The sequence below is a fragment of the Equus przewalskii genome, chromosome 22 (assembly GCF_037783145.1).
Source record: "Equus przewalskii isolate Varuska chromosome 22, EquPr2, whole genome shotgun sequence".
In the NCBI taxonomy this organism is placed as follows: Eukaryota; Metazoa; Chordata; class Mammalia; order Perissodactyla; family Equidae; genus Equus; species Equus przewalskii.
In genome coordinates, this window is record NC_091852.1 from 37,582,897 (window position 1) to 37,604,664 (window position 21,768).

The following is a 21,768-nucleotide window of genomic DNA, read 5'->3' on the forward strand; positions in this document are numbered from 1 at the left end:
AAGACGTAGAATGCTCAATAGTTTAAAAGTCTTTTATAAGGAATCTTTCCAAGTGCAAGACGAACGAGAGAATGATATGGAACTATCTCAAGAGAGGAAATGGAAAATAGCTATCAGAGGTGCCTGTTTCCAAACCAGGTATAACTTATACTTTGAAATTAGATAGAACTCCCCTCCTATACCTTTGACTATGGCATGAAGCCACAAGAGACATTTCTCCGGATGTGAATTATGACTAGTTTCGAAGAAAATGCCTTTCAGAGGAAGTCTTTGACAGCTGTGGAAGGTGGATTAGAAAAGAGTTAATTTAAGTGCACAAATAAATGGAATCTATATACATGGGTATTAGGAATGTCATTTTTGACATTTAAAAAGAATAGATCTTGACCTCAGTTGGAATATAGATGAGACGTATTTCCCGTCTCATTCGTAGCATTACTAACTGGTGTACTATTACTTGGACACTGAATGAGGAGAAATGGCATTCCGTCATCGGATCAACATGTTAGTGTAGAAATCCCAGTTTTAACATAAAGAATATGTTGACAATGGATCGAGCGTACACCCTTTGAAAACCTCACACAGCGCAGCTGGTAAATCACCCTGAAAGCCAATTCTATTTAAATGCTTATGAAACCTCTAAGGAGAAATATGAAAGATTTTTTTTTAAATCACAGTTGAAAGTGAAATACAGTCTTCCAGAAGCAACAAGCTGGGAAAGAGGATGGAAAAACTCTTTTTCCTCCGCTTGGAGAGACAATCTTTCCTTCCTTTAATTTGTATTTATTTATTTTAAAAGGAGGCCATGAGGGCTTATGTTTGTATCTAGGTGGATTCTAAAACATTGAGTAGATTTATACAAAAAATCCTCGCAGAGCGGAAATGTTCTGGTGAGAAGCTCATCTGGTCTAGCTTACAACTGCGCTATCTAATTCAGACGGCCTCCTGGTAATCCCAATGGCTATCCTCTCTAATTCTGTTCCAATTGGGCTGTTGGGTCTCAACTTTCATCATGCTTCTCTCCATGTCACAGCCACAACTACAGTAACTAAGCTCATCCACCATGAGGAGATTTCTTTAAACTTCTTTTGTTTTGAATCCAATGAGCTGAATTTGAAACATTTAGCAAATAATCATTTTCCACGAGGTGATTTTTCAGGCAGCCATATTGAAATGACCATGGTTTTCCTTAGGGCCATGACTAAGATCAGTGATCAGCATACTTTTTCTGTAAAAGACCTAATAGTAAACGTCTCTGTTGCAACTCCTCAAATTTGCCATCACAGCACAAAACAGTCATAGATAATACATAAATAAGTAAGCATGGCTATGTTCTGATAAAACTACTTATGGACACACATTTGATTTTCATATAATTTTCATGTGTTATGCAACACTATTTTTCTTTGGACTTTTTTCAACCATTTAAAAATGTAAAAACCATTCTTAACTAGTAGACTATCCAAAAACAGACAGCAGGCCACCTCATGGACCAAAGTTTGCTGACCTTGTCTTAGAAGTTCAGAAAGGGAGTACCAAGGGACACTTCCAGGAGTCACTAGAAGAGGTTAGCTATGGGTATAGCCCATTCCTCAAAGGTTAAAGGTCAGTCAGGTGTGATAGTCATTAGTGCTGTCCAGTGACTATTCTCTCAATTCTTCCTGGACACAGGGTGGCATCATCCTTTCCCACAGACTTGGAGTCAATGTGATCACGTGACTTACTTTGCCCAAGGAGATATGAGTAGAAGTGATGTGTCCCTTCCAGGTGAAAAATTAAAGAGCAAATACATGATTTACCATATCCCCTTCTCAAGTTAGAGTAATTATGAATGGGCAAAGTCCCAACGACTGACCTGCAGTACAAGTAGTCTGAGCATGAGATAAAATTCTGTTGTATTAAGCCACTGAGATTTTGAAGCAGTTTGTTATCACAGTTAGCCCCGTCCATACCAAATGCAGTGGGCTTATTACATACTATGATCAGAGGACACCTATGGTTCCTTAAAATGGAACATTTATACCCATGTCAGCAGGAGACAGCTGCTTTGTCAGCTGAAAATCAGTTACCAAATATATCATTTATTGTCCTTGAGTCTTTGGACTGTGGAGAAAACCATAACAAATAGTAGACAATTTTTTCAAAGATACTATTCAATGTAGATGAAAGTTGTTATAAGATAGGTAGTCCCATTCTGCTGGTGGAAAAGTGAACAGCAGCAACCTTTCCAGAAAGCTGTTTTCCTATACACATCAAGATACTTTATAATTTTTCAAACTCTTTGACTATGAATTCTACTACCGGGAATCTATCCTAAAAAAATAATCAAGAATCCAGGCAAATACGTATGAATAATGATATCCATTCTTGTTAAAATAATTTTAAAAAACCCTGGAAATAATTGTGTCCAACTTTCTGGAAAATGCCAAAAATTATGGTATATTCATATAATGATAGAATTATATAACTATTTAAAATCAAGGTTATGAAGAATTTTAATGACAAAAACAGGTTATGTGTTATATACAGTACAATTAGCATAATTCAAGGATTTATATGTACATTACATATGCAGAGAAACAGAGAGACAGAGAAAGACAAAGAAGACTGGCACAAAACACACCAAAACATGGTAGGATCACAAATCGTTATTACTTTATTCTGTTGACATTTTTATATTTTCCAATTTTTCTATAAGAAGTGTATATTATTCTTACAATCAAAAAAGCAATAAAATGTATTTTTAAAGTAGTCCCAAGCCAGCCAGCTTTAGACTCCCCTACAGAGCAAGCCAAGTCCTTTCTCTCTTTCCACAAGCTGCAAAAATGCCCTGGTACCTTTTTTATCAAAGAAGCCCCCCTTCCTAGAATTTTTACTTAAGAACCCAAATTAAGCTGTCAGCATAAAAGCAGCCAAAAGAAATCATGACTCGTAGAAGTCCACGTTGGAAAGAACGAGCTGTGCCTTCTTCCTGGTGCCAGCCTATATTAATTCAACCCTTATTACCATTAAATTAATTTATTGTCTTAATTCTTATAAATGACTTGCTGAAGGAGGATCTCCTAAGCCTTGTAGACCTATCTTTTCAGCCTTATGATCCTTACTCTGATGCTACCTGCTCTAACAACAACAAATCTCAGTGGCCTAACATCATAATTTTTGTTTACTTCACAGCCTAATCAGGTATCTAGTGGGCGGCCTCCTGTTCCATGATTCTAGCATCTCGGGTTCTTCCATTTTGTGGAACCACCATCCGCCAGGGCTTCTTCAGAGGTCTTTGCTGGATCCTCTGCATTCAGCTAGCCAAGAAGCAAAGAGAGAAAGTTAGGAACAAATGACATACAATCACTCTGCCTTCATTCTGTTTGCCAGAAGACAGTCACATAACCCCATAGAATCACAAGGGAGGCTGGAGAATGCAGTCCTTCTCGATGTTCAGGAAGAGGAGATGGGTTGGGGACCATTTAGCTGGTTTCTGCAGTACCCCGGACAGGGAACTGAGAGGAGCTCTCAACTCTCAATCTTACATATGCTGATTTACCTTAATCTCTTTGCTAAAAGAACTCCTCCACTCATCTAACCTTCCTCTTGCCAGATCCCCAAAATTGGTTTTGAATCTCACCTCCAACAAGCTTTTCTAAATGCCCCAGCCAGAATGAACTTCTCCCTTTCTCCATGGTCCCATTGCATGATTCTCTATTGTAACCCTTTTCAGAGTCTGGCTTGTATTAGAGAAAGTTGTGTATGTTTTTTCTTCATCAGAGTGAAGAGACTGAAACAGGTGTCATCCTTCATGGTGCCCAGGATGATGCTTTCACAGAGTAGGCAGCCAGCAAATGTTAATTCCCTCCCATCGCCTTTCAATCAACGTTTGCGAAAGCTTACTGAACAAAAATGCACTGGCCTAGTGTTTCACGTAAACACTGCTGGTTTTAGTTCTCCCTCTTAGCAGATATTATATGAAGACCATTTATAGAGCAGTCCAGAAGAAACATCCAAAAACCTATGGGCTTTGTAACCAACCTCTTTGGGGATTGATTTAAGAACCAAAGGATCTAGCATTAGATTTCTTATTCCTCTGATAATCCTGTCATATTTTGCAGATTTTAAAACTCTCTGTGGATTTTTCCTTTTCCTGGAAAATCCAAGTTCTTCAGTAAATCAACTTTTCAGCCCAGTGGGTATAAAAACAGACTGTGTAGTGAATGTGCTTCAGCTTTGCTGAGTTCGCAGGCAAATGGAAAGAAAAGCAAAGAAATAAAATAAAAGTGAGAGGTGTGAACTTTCCCCATCCATCTTAATGGAGTGCTAACCTTCCTGCCTCAAGGTGACCGATTGAATTCTAGAACTATTAAACAATGAGCTGAAATGCAAACACTCCGTCTGGAAGTGAAATCTCCTTGAGAAAGGACAGCTGTGTCCAGTTTTGACTACAATTCGGGCTAAGGAAAGCAAACACATGCCAAATAAAACTGATCTGGGCTGTCCACTGTCTGCTTTAGGCTCTAGAATCTCCCCTCTTTGCTCTGCTTTGAAAAGTTCACCCCGTTTAAAAGGTGGGCAGGGCACAGAGCATGCCCTTGCTTTTAGAGATGGCACCAGAGGCAGGAAATGTTAAATCAGAGACTTCATCTTTCATCAAGCAGTCCCTCAAAACTCCTAGAATTTAGAATCTCAGTGATCATTGGTGTTGACCATTTGGAGTGATTTCTATGGTGCCTAGTACCATACAAGGTATTCATTTAAATATGGGCTCAACAAATGCATATGGACTGCCTGGAGGGAAAAGACTTTAAGAGGCCAAGGATGGGCCAGCTTAACAAGAATCCAGAAAGAGCAAGCAAGAGCCCTCATTTTCAAAGCATTCTTCTTGATAGTCTCCTCCTTTATAAAATAAAAGGACTGGAACCAAACGAGCAACAATTGCCCGCTGGTTCTGGTGTTTGGTAATTGGGTAAAAGTTCACAAGAGAAAAAAGAATATGGCTTTGAAGTCAAGTCAGATGTGGGCTTCATGTCCAGCTTTAGGACCTAGCAGCTATTTTACCTCGGGCAAATTCCTTCATTTCGCTGACCTAGGTACCTCATCTTGAAAATAGGAATAATGACATTGCTTCGTCATCACGTTATTTTGAGAACTAAAGGACATCATGAATATAATAAGCAATCAAAATTGTAATTATTCTTCCCTGATGAACACGGGCTCAGGAGGAGTTTTGGGGGACCCTTTCCTAATGTACACTCCTTCAGTTTCTCCTGCCATCTTGGTTTTGCCTGGTCAACGGCTGCACAAAAATAGCTAGATAGATTTTATGCAAAGAAAATAATATGAGAAAGTAAAACACCAAAAGGTTAACAGCATTGTTTTGGAGTACAGGAACTTGGGTGCTTTTTGTTTGTTTTTCTTTGTCTGCAGTTTCCAAATTTTCTATATCAGTGAGTATTGCTTTTAAAAATTTTAATAAATATTTTTGAGTGGAAAAAAAGAGTGAATAGTCAACAAGTACAGAGTGATCAGTAGACTAGTTATTGAGCAATCCTTTGCAGGTTGCTATACATAAATCATGCAAACATATACCCTAGATTTCATGGGACATTTCTCAATGTGGATGTTCTGTTGCACATGTTTGATTCGGTCTTGTGTGTGTGGTTACTCAGCCAGCCCTGGCTGTCTAGTGGTTAAGATTCCAGCTCTCTCACGTTGCGCCCTGGGTTCATTTCCTGGTCAGGAAACAACCACACCACCTGTCTGTGGGTTGTCATACTGTGGCAGCTGTCATGCTGTGTGGTGTGATGCTGAAAGCTATACCACCGATATTTCAAATACTAGCAGGGTCACCCATGGTGGACATGTTTTGGCAGAGCTTCCAGATTAAGACAGACTAGGAAGAAGGAAGTGGCCACCCACTTCCAAAAACTCAGCCATGAAACCCTGTGACTAGCAGCGGAGCACTGTCTGATATAGCACGGAAGGTGAGAGGATGGCACAAAAATGCCAGGCAGGGCTCTGCTGTGCTTCACATAGGGTCGCAAGGAGTTGAAAATGGCTCAACGGCACTAATAACCAAAAAATATGGTTACTCTATATATCAAATGCCGTATCAGATTGGAGAAAACACATATGATTCCACCTATCTGGGAACTGAGATCCTAAAAATGTCCTGTGTACATTAGAATAACAATAAAATCAAACTATCCCTGAGCAGAAAGCAAGCACTCTTGTAAGGTGGTAAATGAGGAAGTCACATGGGTACGACCAGCACAGTGTATTTAGACAGAGAACTCCTCCGGATCCAATGGGGCACTTCATGCTGATTGGTGGGAGAGATAGCAAAGGAACAGAGAATCTGAGGAAGGCTAAAATACAAATTAGAAATGGCTGAAGGCTTTTCAAGAGTGATGAAAGAAATGCAATAGAGAAAGGGTCTTGAGAACAGGATTCCGTAATTACAGAATTACTTTAGAATTAGAATTACAGAGAATAGTAGAGAAATTCACAGGCCTTGGCTTACAAAAAAAAGAGTTGTGACTCTGCAGATATCAGTCAGATAACAAATTACCTATGGTATAGCTATAATCATGTTAGCTCTTTTGCCAATTCAGTGCTTTTTAATGTGAAAAACTGGATACCCTACTTAATTAAAATGTATTTGACTGCATGTAATAGAATGTGTAACTGACAGTGACTTGAATGATAGAAGCCCAGAGATAGGTTGTCTCAAGATTGATGGTGAGTCAAAAAAATCAGAGATCCAGACTCTTCCAGGTGTGTTTCTCTCTGCTATTCTCTGTGTGTCATGGCTTCCCGCATGGCTGCAATATGGCTGCAGCCATTCCAAGGATCATGTTCTCATATAACCTCCAAGATAGCAGGAAAGCGTTGTGGCAGGGGCGGGGCAAGGAAGGCCAGAGTGGCAAGAGAATTCTCCCCACATTTCTCTATCTTTATCAGGGAGAAATATATTTCTCATAAACTCCCCTAAAAATCTCCCCCTTATGTTCAATGCCACAATTGGGTCAAACGGCCACCCTTGTCAAGGAAGTTAGGAAACAAGGGTCTACATTTTCAACTCCTAATGTGGCCTGTGGTCTCTACCCACATGAAAAAAAGGAGTAGCAATTTTTTGCTGTGTAGGGAATCAACAGTGAGTATTACAACTATTATTTTTTTTTAAAAGGTTTTATTTTTTTTTCCTTTTTCTCCCCAAAGCTCCCAGGTACATAGTTGTATATTCTTCGTTGTGGGTCCTTCTAGTTGTGGCAGGGGGACGTCGCCTCAGCGTGGTTTGATGAGCAGTGCCATGTCCACGCCCAGGATTTGAACCAACGAAACACTGGGCCGCCTGCAGCGGAGCGTGTGAACTTAACCACTCGGCCACAGGGCCAGCCCCACAACTATTATTTTTTAAATAAATTAAAATGTCTTCCTTCCATTTACTCCCAAGGTCTCTGTTCCTACAGAAAACTTGCTATTGCACCAAGTAATTCAATTGGGTTAGTTAGTTTAGCAGATATTGCTTAAAATAAAAAGTGCTTGTACTCCTCATACCTCCTCCCTGTGCCCCACACACATACATACACACACTCTTAATACTGGCCTCTGATTTTATTTTTTCTTTTTATTCTTCCCACAATGTTTGTGTCTTGGTCGAAATTACAGAACAAGATCATCTTACAGTTACAAAAGATACCATTTATTTCTTGTCCTTTGGAGTTTTATGGACTTTCCTTTTTTGTTTCAGATGTAGCTAAAGGAATTGTAACAACAAAACACAGAAGCCAAGACTGTGTGGTTTCTGTGAATGTTTACCTTCTCCTGGAAAGTTTGAAAGAAATACTTCATCAACACTTTTGAAATCATACAATAAATGATGAACATTGTATGTCCTCAGGCATGGAAAGAAAATTAAGCAAAATAGAAGTTCCACCAAAACACGGTGCATAATTGAAGCAGCTTCTATTAACTCATTCAGATGCCATCAATACAGTCATTTAAAAAACTAAAGGTGAATATACATTCATCACAGTTTCATTTTTAAACAAATAAAAAGTGTTTCTGAATAGTATTTGAAATCAAAAGCCAGCTGTCCTGGATGAGTTAAGAATAACTAAAAAGTGAAACTAAAAACAGATGACAAAATCTTGTCTGTTGTGGGGCTGGCCCCGTGGCCGAGTGGTTAAGTTCGCGTGCTCCGCTGCAGGCGGCCCAGTGTTTCGTTGGTTCGAATCCTGGGCGCGGACATGGCACTGCTCATCAAACCACGCTGAGGCAGCGTCCCACATGCCACAACTAGAAGGACCCACAACGAAGGAGATACAACTATGTACCGGGGGGCTTTGGGGAGAAAAAAAGGAAAAAATAAAAAAATCTTAAAAAAAAAAAAAAAATCTTGTCTGTTGTGCTTTGCTTTCCAATAAAAACTAAATGTAACACAAAATAAGGACTGCAATTTAAAATTATCATGTATTATAATAATTGCTTTGTAATTAGAACACTTCATCTTTTATGAAAGCTTATTACCTGTATAGTGCATTCGTCAGTACAAATATTCCTGAATTCCCTCAGGTGATCAGTTTCACGAAATATTGCTGAGTGGCACGTTGTCCTTCATCATTGCTCCTGGGATTTCATAAAATATAAGCACTCCTACCACAATGTTATGTTGAGAAATGTAATTAACAGAAAATATTGTATGATATTCATGTCGAACATTACTTGGGCAAAATGCACATAGACGAGAATTATTCCTAGATGACCTAATTAGGTAAGCCAAATTTGTCTCACAAACCTTGATACCATATTCCTTCTCCAGAGAAGACTTTCAAGGCCTTGGGAAGCATTTGATTCTCTGTTTAACCTCACAGCTTCCCAAAATTCCATATCATACGGTGAATTTATGAAATGAACCAGGAGAATTCTCTTCAGCTCCTTTTCAGCAAAATCCTCATCTCTCTAATCCACTAGAGCCAGTCACATGTCCCTGCTGGCTCCTCTTTGTGATATCTTTATTACTTGCCTTCTTGAGAGCCATGGACCATATGAGATCTTTTATTCATCAACTCTTCATCCAAGGTACACATGTTGCTGAATTCTCTCCAGTAATCAAAAGAAGGGAAACTTCTTTTTGTTAGATAGTGACATCATACAATTTTCTTCTCCTCTCCTGTTCATACTGAATCCTACACATTCCCTTCTACCTACCAAATGTTCCACCAATGTCTAGACTTTATCTGTATATGAGAGTGTTGTACCCTTGTACTGTTCTCTTAGCACTAAGTATAAGAAAGTCATTTGTATTTATAGGTAACTATTGCTGCAGTATTGCAACACATCAATTAACATGGGCCCAAGTCAATAACACAAAGATCCAAAGAAAGGAATTGTTTCTATTTACCAGACTCAAAATTGCAATTGGTGGGGCCAGACTGGTGGTGCAGCTGTTGAGTTCACGCATTCTGCTTTGGCGGCCCAGGGTTCACTGGTTCAGATCCCAGATGCAGACATGGCACCGCTTGCCAAGCCATGCTGTGGCAGGCATCCCACATATAAAGTGGAGGAAGATGGGCACAGATGTTAGCTCAGGGCCAGTCTTCCTCAGCAAAAAGAGGAAGATTGGTGGCAGATGTTAGCTCAGGGCTAATCTTCCTCAAAAAAAAAGAAAAAAATTACAATTGGTTTTCCAAATAAGAGTGTCTGTCATGAGAAATAACTGGTTCTAAGACTAGGACGTCTGCTAAAGCCACTATTACTTCTATCCAAAGCAAGAAGACAATAAAAAATGATTTATAAAACATTCACTACAGTTTTCTCATATCAATTCATTCATTGAGCATCTACTAAGTATTCATGACTTTGATAAATAACTAGGGAAGACAAAGAAGAAACAAAAAACACAATAACTTTGTTAGACTGAAAAAGTATTTTCTATTAAGGAGAACTATCACCACTTGAATTAAATTTCCATAAAAAACTATAAGATCAACAAGAGAGAATAAACGAAACGACACATGACCCACACACTTAGCATTACCTGAAAATACCATAGGCTTCAAGTTACCCATAATAAATAACATGAATTTTCAATTTCCCATGGAGCTCCACTTCCACTCCATATCTATGAGCACAGAGAACAGAATGAGATGGCTTGAGAGACTCCAGGAAAAGCGAGAGAAAAAGAGTAGAGTGCTTGGATGAAACACAGAAAAAAATCACCTTCAAAAAGATAAAATCAAACATTAATTGCCAAAATACTAAACACAGCTCTGGGACTTGGTATTTCAAAACTATGCCTAACGGGAAGGGACTTGAAAGTGAGAGATACTGGAGGTGGAAACATCAGAGAAGCATTGCTTCTGAGGGAGAATCAGATAAATACAGAAAATCTGGCAACCCTTGGAGATGTAGCAGGGAAGAGAAAGGAAGAAAGAAAAAGGAGAAACACAAAATTAATAATCCTGCAGAAATTAGAGAAATAAGATACACCAACCCTTCTCTCTACCCCTACCACCACCAGCATCATCCATTAGCACTACATGATACTAAGGGCACGCCTGGAACTAGGAGCCTTGACCACAAAATACCTAGGAATAAAATCTAAAAAAACAATCTGGCTTTATGCAAAGACCCTATAATAAGAAAATAAACAAACAAAAACTGAGTTCAGTTGAAAATTCTCCCCCAATGAACCATAAGGCAGAGAAAATAATAACTAACCTCCAAAGACAATTAAATCTCCTTAAGCAACCATTTAGAGAGGTATTTTAATGCCTAGAATCAGAAATTTAAAAACTGAAAACAACCATAGGAGGAAATGCAAGGAGAATCGCAGAACTTAGGAAAGAAATTGAAGAAAAAACAAAATAATGAAATGAAGAATAAATCACCAGTTGCACAAGGAAGAATAGATTAAAATGAAAATTTAATAAGAACATTGAGGAAAGGTAGAAAAACAAGTGAGAGAATGAAAATGAGAAAAGAAAGAAGTAACAAAGGGCAGAGGAAAAAGAAGGCAAAGAAGGTACAACACGCATATAATTGGAGACCTTGAGGAAGGAAAACAAAACTTCGGAGTGGAAATGTACTTAAACCATAACCAAGTAAAACTTCCCCAAAATAAAAGAATTTTTGAATCTATACATTCAGGGGGCCCACCATATGTGTGGGAAAATTGAAATAGAATTATACTGATCAACTTTTAGACCTATCCTAGTAAAACTATTAAATCCTAAAGACAAAAAAAATCATCAAGGTCTTTGGGCAAATGATCAAATTAAATATGAGACCAAGAAATTAGACTGACACCAAAGTTGTAAAGAGCAACATACAAAACATGGCCACAGTGAGGCTGAATTATCAAGAAATTCAAAGAAAGGAAGTGCAAGTCAAGAATTTTATACCCAGCCAAGCTTTGCTTCAGGTATCACAGCTACAGAAAAGCAGTTTTGAACATTAGGAACTCAGGGAATATTATACATACAAGCCATTTTGGAAAAGTCTACTAATGCAATGTTTCTCAACCTTTTTTTCCCATTTTTGCCCCTCTAAGGAGCCTTCTTCAATATTCCTACACACACATCTCACCACCAGGAAATTTCAATGCCACATACACTGTATATCTGTTTATGTACTGTTGTCCTCTGTAAGATTGTATACCATTGTAATATCTAAGCATTTTTCACCCCTAGCCCCAAGAACCAATTTTCACCCTCTTGGACACACTGGAGAACAAACGTCTTTCAGCCAAGAGATAACTGAAAATTTCTGGAAGAGTACTGATGAAGCACATAATATATTTGATTGTAGAGTTAGAGCTAAAACAATGGTGGACACATGGGATAAAAAGTAGTATGTAAACATTTTATGTTCTGCAAAGTAGAAAGAATATTAACTCCCCAAAAAGAGAAAATGAGAAAGAAGAGAAAAAGGGTTAAGTCAAATAAAATCATTTACTGTTGTATATGTGATAGGTGGATGTCAACAGATAACATCTATTTAATACAGGCAAACCAGATAATAAAAAATTAAGTACGTACAGGGATTAAAGGAATACATATAAAAATAATCATATATAAAATTCCAGACTAGAGAAGAAAAAAACAGTATGAAGGACAGCATTGAGGCAATGAACAAAATTGGCATATGTTCTATAGATTAAAGAATTGTACCAATATTAACTTTTCTCAATTTGAGGACTGTATTTTGGTAATGGAAGAGAATATCCTTATTCCTAGAAACTACACACTAAAGTATTAAGGGGTAAAAGGGCATTATGCATGCAACCTACTCTCATATGGTACAGAAAAAAATATTCATATATACGCATATGTGAATACATATCTATATACATAGTAATAGATAGATAGCTTAAACAAATGTGGCAAAATGCTTAAAACTAGTCAATCTGATAAAGAGTATATAAGAGTTCTCTATATTATTCTTTCTGCTTTTCTGTAAGTTTAAAATTATTTCAAAATATAAAAGGCTTAAAAGGGAATTTATGGGATACGATACCAAAAGCACAGGCAACAAAAGAAAAACTAGATAAATTGAACTTCATCAAAATTAAGAACTTTTGTGCCTCCAGGAACACACTCAAGAAAGGTAAAAGACAACCTGTAGAATGGGAGAAAATATTTGCAAAATCATATATCTGATAAGGGATTAGCATCCAGAAAACATAAGGAATTCCTACAACTCAAGAAGAATGAAACAAACAAACAACCTAGCTCAAAAACGAGCAACGGACTTGAACAGACATTTTCCAAAGAAGATATACAAATGGCCAATAAGCACATGAAGAGATGTTCAAGATCATTAGCCATTAGAGGAATCCAAATAAGAACCACAATGAGATAACACTTTCACCTACTAGGATGGGTACCATTTTTTTAAAAAATGAAAAACAACAAGGTGGCAAGGATGTAGAGATACTGGAACCCTCATGCATTGCTGGTGTGAATGTAAAATGATGCAGCCACTGTATCATTTTACATCAATTTGTTTATCATTTATTATCAGTTTGTTTCCGAACTGGAAAACAGTTTGGCAGCTCCTCAAAAAGTTATCAAACTACCATATGACCTAGCAATTCCACTCCCAGGTATACATTCAAAAGAATTAAAAGTAGGGATTCAAATAGATGTTTTTACATCAATGTTCATAGAAGCATTATTCACAATAGCCAAAAAGTGGAAACAACCCAAGTGTCCATTATCACATGAATGAATTTTTAATGTGGTATATTCATACAATGGAATATTATTCAGCCATAAAAAGGAACCAAGCACTGATACATGCTACAATATGGAAAGATCTTGAAAACATTATGCTAAGTGAAATAAACCAGACACAGGACAAATATTGTAAGATAGCATTTATATGAGATACCCAGAATAGGCAAATTCATAGAGACAGGAAGTAGAATAAAGGTTACCAGGCTCTAGGGGGACAGGGGATTGGGGAGTTAGTGTTCAATGGATGCAGAGTTTATGTCACAATGACAAAAAATTGGGGGGTATACACAGCAGTGATGACTACACAACATTACGAATGTAGTTAACGCCAGCAAATTGTACACTTACAAATGGTTAAAATGACAAATATCATGTTATGTATATTTTACCACAATTTTAAAAAACATAAAAAAGGAATATATGTAGGAAAATGATTACGTAACTTCAAATACAATGCAAGATGCACTAGAAACCCTCAAAGTGCTCTCTGTATCTTGAACACAAAGAATCTGGCACACATTTTCCTTAAAACAAACAAAACACTTTAAGATCCATTTTAGGAGAGAAGACTCTGAGTTCCTAAATATTTTAGCACTTATATGCTATTGCTATATTACTTTTTTATGGTACTCTAACTAACGTGCAAGTTCCTTTAGGTTGAAAATCATTACTTACCTTCGTATTCTAAGACTTGTTATGGGATGAATAACTGAGTGGTGGAGGGATGAATTAACTAGACTAGGGATTTAAGGAACTATTATGAGCTAGAGAGAAGCTGAAGTGTGAAAGGGAAAAGACATCATGGAGGCGGTCTGGTCTGAGCTAGGAGGCCAGGCAGGAATTGGAAGGGCAGAAAGACAAAGCGAGGACCCACTCACTGAGTGTGAGATACAGAGAGAACTGACCACCCACATGCCTCCATGAAGCAAAGTAGCACCAGGACTTCTTTGTTCTGACCTGAGAGGCACTATGTTAAAAGCTTTGGCTTCTAGAGTAGAGCCTCCATGAAGGCAGGGTTGGTCAGGTGATCAAATAAGAAGCTTAAAAATGGAATAATGAGCCTTCCTTCCATTCTGTCCCAAATAAGCCATTTTTCTGAGTAAAACTGTATCTTCTGATTCAGTTAATTTTAAGATAAGGTCAAATGACTCACGATTTATAAAGTTCTATCTGAGGCTTTAGTTAGATGAATCAGATGGTAAATCAACCCACAGAGAAAGAATCAACAGCCTGTGGATCAATCAGAGAATAATCTAACTGAAATTTCAAGAATAAAACGAGCGGTCAATCAGGGGTTTGGAGCGTAGTAAGAAACTCTTTCAGGAACGTAGTCATTAAAATAACTTCCTGTAATCTCTCCCACTAGAAATAAACTCTGGAAGTGTCTGGAAACAACAGCGTCTTGGGAACACAGCGTACTATCCTGCAGATGAGAAGAATCAGCCATAGTCGCTGTTGAACATGCATAAATTTTATTTCCAGGAATTCAGCCAGGGATATAAATGAGGGACTTAGATGACACTGACGACTATGGGTCTTAGGTCTACTTTGAGTATAAACATCCACCTCCGTGTCTATCCTTCCCTCACCACCTTGAGAAAATAACTAGTCTTGATCTGTAACGTATTGAAATTGAAAGATGCTAAATAAGAAAAAGCAAGTTTGCAAAATCTAGAAATAAGCCTATAAATATATGCTTACTGATATCAGCCTTAAAATTCTGGAGAAAGATATACTACACTTTTAATAGTTACTAAAGAGGGAGATGGGTGGGGAGGATGGAGAGGCAGGGAAAGCTAGGGAGAACTTTCCTTAGGATCGATTGGTCCTCGTGTGTTTTAATAGCAGCGATATTTATTAGAACTTGGTATGTCCGAGACACTCTCCTAAATGCACTTTTGCTGCATTAACTAGTGTGATCTTCACCCAACCTCATGAGGTAGGGAATACCATTATCCCCATTTCATACGTAAGGAAATTGAGGCCCAAAGAAGTTAAGCAACTTGCCCAAGGTCACATGATAGTAGGTCAAGGAGCCAGGGTTCAAACCCAGCAAGCATGGCTCCACGGTGCTGCACCTTTGAAGACACAACAACGTGATACTTAGAGACTCTGAGGCAAAATTTTAACTCATGAAAGGAGTGGGCACTCCCTTTAAAGACGGGTTCCTATCTGGGCCATACACTTCTCTCAGTCCTCCTGCTCAGAACCAGTTCCCTTCATTTGGAGGCTGGTCAGCGGTCACCGTTGGCTGAGCCTCAGGTAAGGTAAGGTAAGGTAAGGTAGGGCTGGCGGGCGTGGGGAGAGCAGCAGCACGTGACCCAAGCTGTCCAATCAGAATTGTCCTTCTGGATGTCTTCACCCAGACTGGAGGGGCGCTGCAGCCTCTGTCAGGCGGTGGGAGACAGGGGCTGTGAGGCTCAGGAATGCTTCCCATCCTGTGGAGGACACATGTGAGTGGGAAACAGGTCAGCCTGCAGAGCTGGAAAGGGAGAACTTGGGTAGCGATGGCCTAAGTGCCTAGCTGCAGTTGTCCCCAGGCCCAGCTGCAAGCCTGCGCCCCCACCGCTCGCCCATTCCTCTCCTCTGTCGCTCATGAGTCTCTCTGCATTATCTTTGCAATGTGTTTCCCTTTCTTGCTTATGCTATTTTGACCCGGGTTTTAAACGGTTTTGCCTCTACTAGTTTGATCTGGTTATTGCATGCAGCAACAACAAATTCATATTAATCAATGGGAAAGGGAGCCATCTTGATATTTTGTTTAAGGGCCCAGAATTTCAACTTTTGATGCTAAATAGATTTCATGCGTTATACTCAGAGAACAAAGAAAAATGTATATTCACTTTAAAGAAATAAATCTATTAAAAAAGGGTCATTGATTCACAGAAACTTCTATTTTGAACTATTAGCATGGTTATTTTGCCCATATATCTCCATAGCAAATATTAGATTAACTGATATGTATTTTTACTCATTTCTGTGAAGTACTTTACTCTTTTCATTTACTCTCATTCATCATACTATAGATCATTTGTTAAATATGTGTGTGAATTTGTTTTATATTTTCTCAAGACCTTTTTTTTTTTTTGGTGAGGAAGATTGACCATGAGCTAACATCCTTTGCCAATCTTCCTCTTTTTGCTTGAAGAAGATTGTCCCTGAGCTGACATCTGTGCCAATCTTCCTCTATTTTGTACATAGGACTCTGCCACAGCATGACTTGATGAGCAGTGTTTAGGTCCACACCTGGGATTCGAACCCTCAAACCCCGGGCTGCCAAGGTGGAGCATGCAAACTTAACCGCTACACCACCAGGCCGGCCCCAATAAAACTTTCTATATAAAATTTCAAAAATTAAAAACAAACTCAGTTAGTGGGTTGTTTTTTTTGTTTCAATCCTGGTTTCATTTGCCTTGAAGAACATCTTTAGTCTGATGAAGTCCCATTTGTTTATTCTTTCTATTGTTTCCCTTCTCTGAGAAGACATGGTGTCCAAAAAGATCCTTTTAATACTGATGTCAAAGAGTGTACTGCCTACGTTTTCTTCTAGAAGCCTTATGGTTTCAAGTCTCAGCTTTAGGTCTTTGATCCATTTCGAGTTTATTTTGGTGAATAGTGAAAAAGAATGGTCAATTTTCATTCTTTTACATATGGCTTTCCAGTTTTCCCAGCACCATTTGTTGAAAAGACTTTCTTTTCTCCATTGTATGCCCTCAGCTCCTCCTTTGTCGAAGATTAGCTGTCCATAGATGTGTGGTTTTATTTATGGGCTTTCAATTCTGTTCCATTGATCTGTGCACCTGTTTTTGTACCAGTACCATGCTGTTTTGATTACTGTAGCTTTGTAGTATGTTTTGAAGTCAGGGATAGTGATGCCTCCAGCGAAACAAAAAAACAACCCACTAACTGAGAAAAAATATTTGCAAGTAATACATCCAACAAAGGCTTAATATCCATAATATATAGAGAACTCTCACAACTCAACAACAAAAAATTAAACAACCCAATCAAAAAATGGGCAGGAGACATGAACAGACATTTCTCCAAAGAAGATATACAGATGGCCAATAGGCACATGAAAAGATGCTCATCATCGCTGATCATCAGGGAAATGCAAATCAAAACTACACTAAAATATCACCTGACACACATTAGAATGACAAAAATAACTAAAACAAATAGTAACAAATGTTGGAGAGGTTGTGGAGAAAAAGGAACCCTCATACACTGCTGGTGGGAATGCAAACTGGTGCAGCCACTATGGAAAACAGTATGGAGATTCCTCAAAAAATTAAGAATAGAACTTCCATATGATCCAGCTATTCCACTACTGGGTATCTATCCAGAGAGCTTGAAGTCAGCAATTCCAAAAGTCCTATGCACCCCAATGTTTATTGCAGCATTATTTACAATTGCCAAGATGTGGAAGCAACCTAAGTGCCCATCAACAGATGATTGGATAAAGAAGATGTGGTATATATATACAATGGAATACTACTCAGCCATAAAAAAGAACAAAATTGTCCCATTTGCAACAACATGGATGGACCTTGAGGGAATTATCTTAAGTGAAATAAGCCAGATAGAAAAGGACAATCTCTGTATGACTCCACTCATATGAGGACTTTAAACCTGTGGACAAAGAGAACAGATTAGTGGCTACCAGGAGAAAGGGGGATGGGGGGTGGGCACAAAGGGTGAAGGGCTGCACCTACAACACAACTGACAGACAATAATATACAACTGAAATTTCACAAGTTTGTAACCTATCATTAACTCAATAAAAAATTAAAAAGAAAGAAAAAAAAGGTTAAAAAAAACTTATTGGATCATATTTCCTGGCTTCTTGTTTTTCCAAATGGTCACCAAATGCTATGCTAGTACCATACTTACTTCTCCTATTTCCCTGAACTCCATCTTGAGAAGGAAATATTCATTTCCTTTCTCTAAATTATTTCCCCCCAAGGAGCTATTTTGTCTTCTCTGCAACAACAGAACAATGCCTATTCTAAAGACTCAGATCAGAGTAGCCGAAGAGGCACACACGACCCTTTTTCCTGAGGAGCAGGGGTTCAGGAAGAGGTGTCAACACTGGTTACATGATCGGATCAGGTCTTGAGAGGAAGTATGTGGTATTTGGAAGCTACAGAGTGAGATGTAAGACTAGGGAGCCAAATTCTACCTGTAGTAGCTCTAGTCCTAAGTGGATCCTTTGAGCATCAGGTGAATAATACATTAATTAAAATATATTCTAAAATATAAGGAAAATACACAAGACAGGAAACCTAGCATTTATTGAGTGCCTATTACACCATACACAGCATACCATATATTATACCAATAAATGTCCACAAGAACCCTGAATGCAAGAAATAAGCATCCTTCTTTTGAAGATGAGGGAAACTGAGTCACAGAGAAATTACATAAATTGCCCAAGGAGACACACTCAGTATGTGGAGAGCCAGGATTTGAACCCCTATCTGTCTGCCTCCAGAGTCTATACCTTTTCCACTATACATACTTCATTACCCTTATGCAAGCCAATATTCTACTTCATCCGTTCTAAGTAATTACTCTATCATTTACAGCATCCTGTGTAGATTGTAGAGTCTGGATTGATAAGGTTCTGTTTATTCTTTAGCATAAGCTTAAATATTTTCAACCTTACAGGTACAGATAAAAAGGTTGATGATCCTAACGATTCATGGTGAGTCCAAATCCACAAACAAAATCACACTGGTTTTCCAAAGTCAATTTTGGCATGACAAAATGTTTCTTAAAAGGCAATAAGTCATTGGAAGGGTCCTGGAGCCCACCAGCTGCAGCTGTCCTTTGCCCCTCCTGTCCTCGGGTGCTAGGCTGCTGTCTGCGTCCCCAGGGCAGACTGCAAAGGGCTTTGTTATTACCAGCTGAGAGTCAGGGCAGCTGAAGGGCACTTGTCACTACAGTTTGCTCCCCAACATGTCAACATATTCTGAAAGCTACTGACATCTGATTTTAGCTCTTTGCTGCCTTCTGTTCCTCTGACTTTGACAGATTTTAATGAGACAAATGCTAGCCGTGGGTTTCCTTTCTCCGTCTTCCCCTTCCTTACCCCTCAGGGACTCACTTTCTGCCGCCGTCCTTTCCAAAATGGCAAACTCAACACGAAAACTGCAGATAAGGAGGAATAGACTTATGCGCAGAGGGTGAACTTAGCAGAGCTTTCCTAGTCTGTCTGACCTTGACCCCTGCCTCTACCTTTTCAGTAGTGGCGACCAGGCTTGCTTCTGACACTCAGAGACACGGACGTTAAATCACTTATAAGAGAGAAACAGCTGATGCCTCCAGGACTTTTTTATGCAATATAAATGCTAAGAGATGTGTTGGGTATGGCTCAGGTTCTCCAGCAAGTTGATAGATTCATGGTTTCTTAAGGAAACCCAAGGGAGTGAGCAAGTATATTCTCAACCCAAATAACCAGGAGGGTGCTCCGAATAGCTACCATTTATTGAAGATCAACCATGTGTCAGGTTCTTTATGTATACTTTCTTAATTATTCTTGAAGTTGAACTAGTAACACACTATTCTGACACTGAGAGACCAGCTTTCAGGTTGGACAGACCTGTGTCCAAAGTAATATTTCTATCATTTGGGGAGTTTCCTTCAAAGTTGGAAAAATTCCTTTTCATATGGCAGACCTAAAGGTAGGTGAAGAGAATTATCATGATCCCGCCATTCCCTCATCTGCTACCAAGTTTTCCAATATCTCAATTTAGAAGCTTGAGGGCAGCTGGAAGAAAGAGGAGACTATAGAAATCCTGCGTAGGTGGGGGAAGACTCTTGGGCACAGGGTGTTTGTGCCCTTGTCTGGAAAGTGACCACTCAGATTGCCCTGTGGTACAGAGCAGTGGAATGTCTTCAGGACAATGGCTCTGTGCACCCCATTCCCTCCCTACAGCTTGAGCAGAGCACACTTGGGATTGGGAAATCCCCACATGCCCCAGTGAGAGGACAAAGGGAGTGAAGTGGCCTGGTGTACAGATAGGAGACCCAGGATATAACGTCATCACCACTGAAGGCCATGGTAAGATTTTGAAACATCAACAGATGCTGGTCCACCCCCAGGGGCCGGGTGGGACCCATCACCAACATCACCACCGACAGAGATTGGACAAGGACACAGAGGCCAGAGAGCCCTCCTCCTGTGGCCATGTTATTATTTCTGAAAGCTTCCCTCTGTGCACAGATGTCTTCTGGAAGAAAGGAAGGAGGAGAGGGAAGGGGAAGAAGTCCCGGAAGTATGTGCTTTACCCCAAAGTAAACGGATTGAGACTGAGAGAACAACACTTAAATTGACTAGGAAAAAAGTCAGCATAATGAAATGGGATAATTAGGTTGTGTGCTCTAGGACTTAAAAGCAAAGTTGAATTCAAATAGAGAAAAAGAAGAAAGTTACATTTTGGTAGATGTGTGTTGCAGCTTGTGCTAATATTACCTGATACACATGTTGTTCGTGTTTTTATCTATTGCTTAAAATTATTGAATAAAACTGGAGAAAAGAGAGAACTTGGCACACACACTACTGAAGAATTCCTTCTAAAATGACATCAATCTATAAATCAATATCCATTGATTACATTGGCTCAACTGATCACTATGCAATATACTTGCAGTCATCCATTATGCTCCATACCTTCCAAGAGGATATCTATAAAGATTTGGCCGTTGCCCGGCTGAAATCAAGATACACAATATCTGTAGAGAATATAATATAAGAAACAAGCATAGGTGTTGAAGTCAGAAAATGTCTTTTAATTCCACAATTTACTAGCTGAGGAAAATTGTATAAATTGCTCAACTTCTCTAAGATTCCATTTTTTTTTAAGTTTTCTCATCTGTAAAATGAGGGTCAAATTCATTAATAATACCTAACCCAAAGACTTGTTATGAAGATATGAGGATCAACTGGGGTCACATTTATGGTAGATATTAATCACCACACTGATGTTGGTTATTATGTCTTGATATATGGATGAGTCTTATTTAAATCTCATTATTTTAAAAAGAAATGGTTGATTTAGAATACGTCTGAATAAACACATCTTGGCTCCCAGTGATCTGTATTTAACTTTCCAAGTGCTTATAAATCATCCATCTTTAAAATTCATCCAAAAATTTTGCCAAGGACAGTTTCAGAAATCGTTTGTCCTTCCATACGCAGTACACTGATTATGTCAACTTTTTGGAAACAAGGGCTCTTTTGGCATCTCTCCAGTTCTCCGTGATCCCATGGAGATTATTGGCATGGTTCGATGATCACATTCACAGTTCTTTTAAGTTTCCTGAGACATTAATAATCAAAGCCTCAAAGACTTGGGCATAATTATCACCATCCTTTTCACTCCTCAACTAACCTGTTCTTCTTTTCCTACTTCAAGCAAAACACATGAACCCCTCCGCCATATTGTTTTGCTTTTCTCCAGTTTGAAGATAATCTTTCTTAAAGGAGAAAGGGAGACAAATGAGAAGTTAAGAGCTCTGCTTTCTCTTAGCT

At 38.8% G+C, this 21,768-nt stretch overlaps 1 long non-coding RNA gene across 2 annotated transcripts; it reads right to left on the minus strand.

Annotated features, from left to right (window-relative positions):
* Nucleotides 1–2,633: 2,633 nt before the first annotated feature.
* Nucleotides 2,634–11,783, minus strand: LOC139078384 (uncharacterized). 2 transcript variants are annotated; one of them, XR_011531308.1, is made up of 3 exons: nt 9,395–11,783; nt 8,521–8,619; nt 2,634–3,299 (listed from the first exon to the last, which is right to left on the minus strand). It is a non-coding gene; the product is annotated as an uncharacterized lncRNA (long non-coding RNA). The 2 variants fall into 2 exon arrangements; XR_011531307.1 differs by lacking the exon at nt 9,395–11,783 and having other exon boundaries at nt 8,521–9,355.
* Between the last annotated feature and the right edge of the window lie 9,985 nt (nt 11,784–21,768).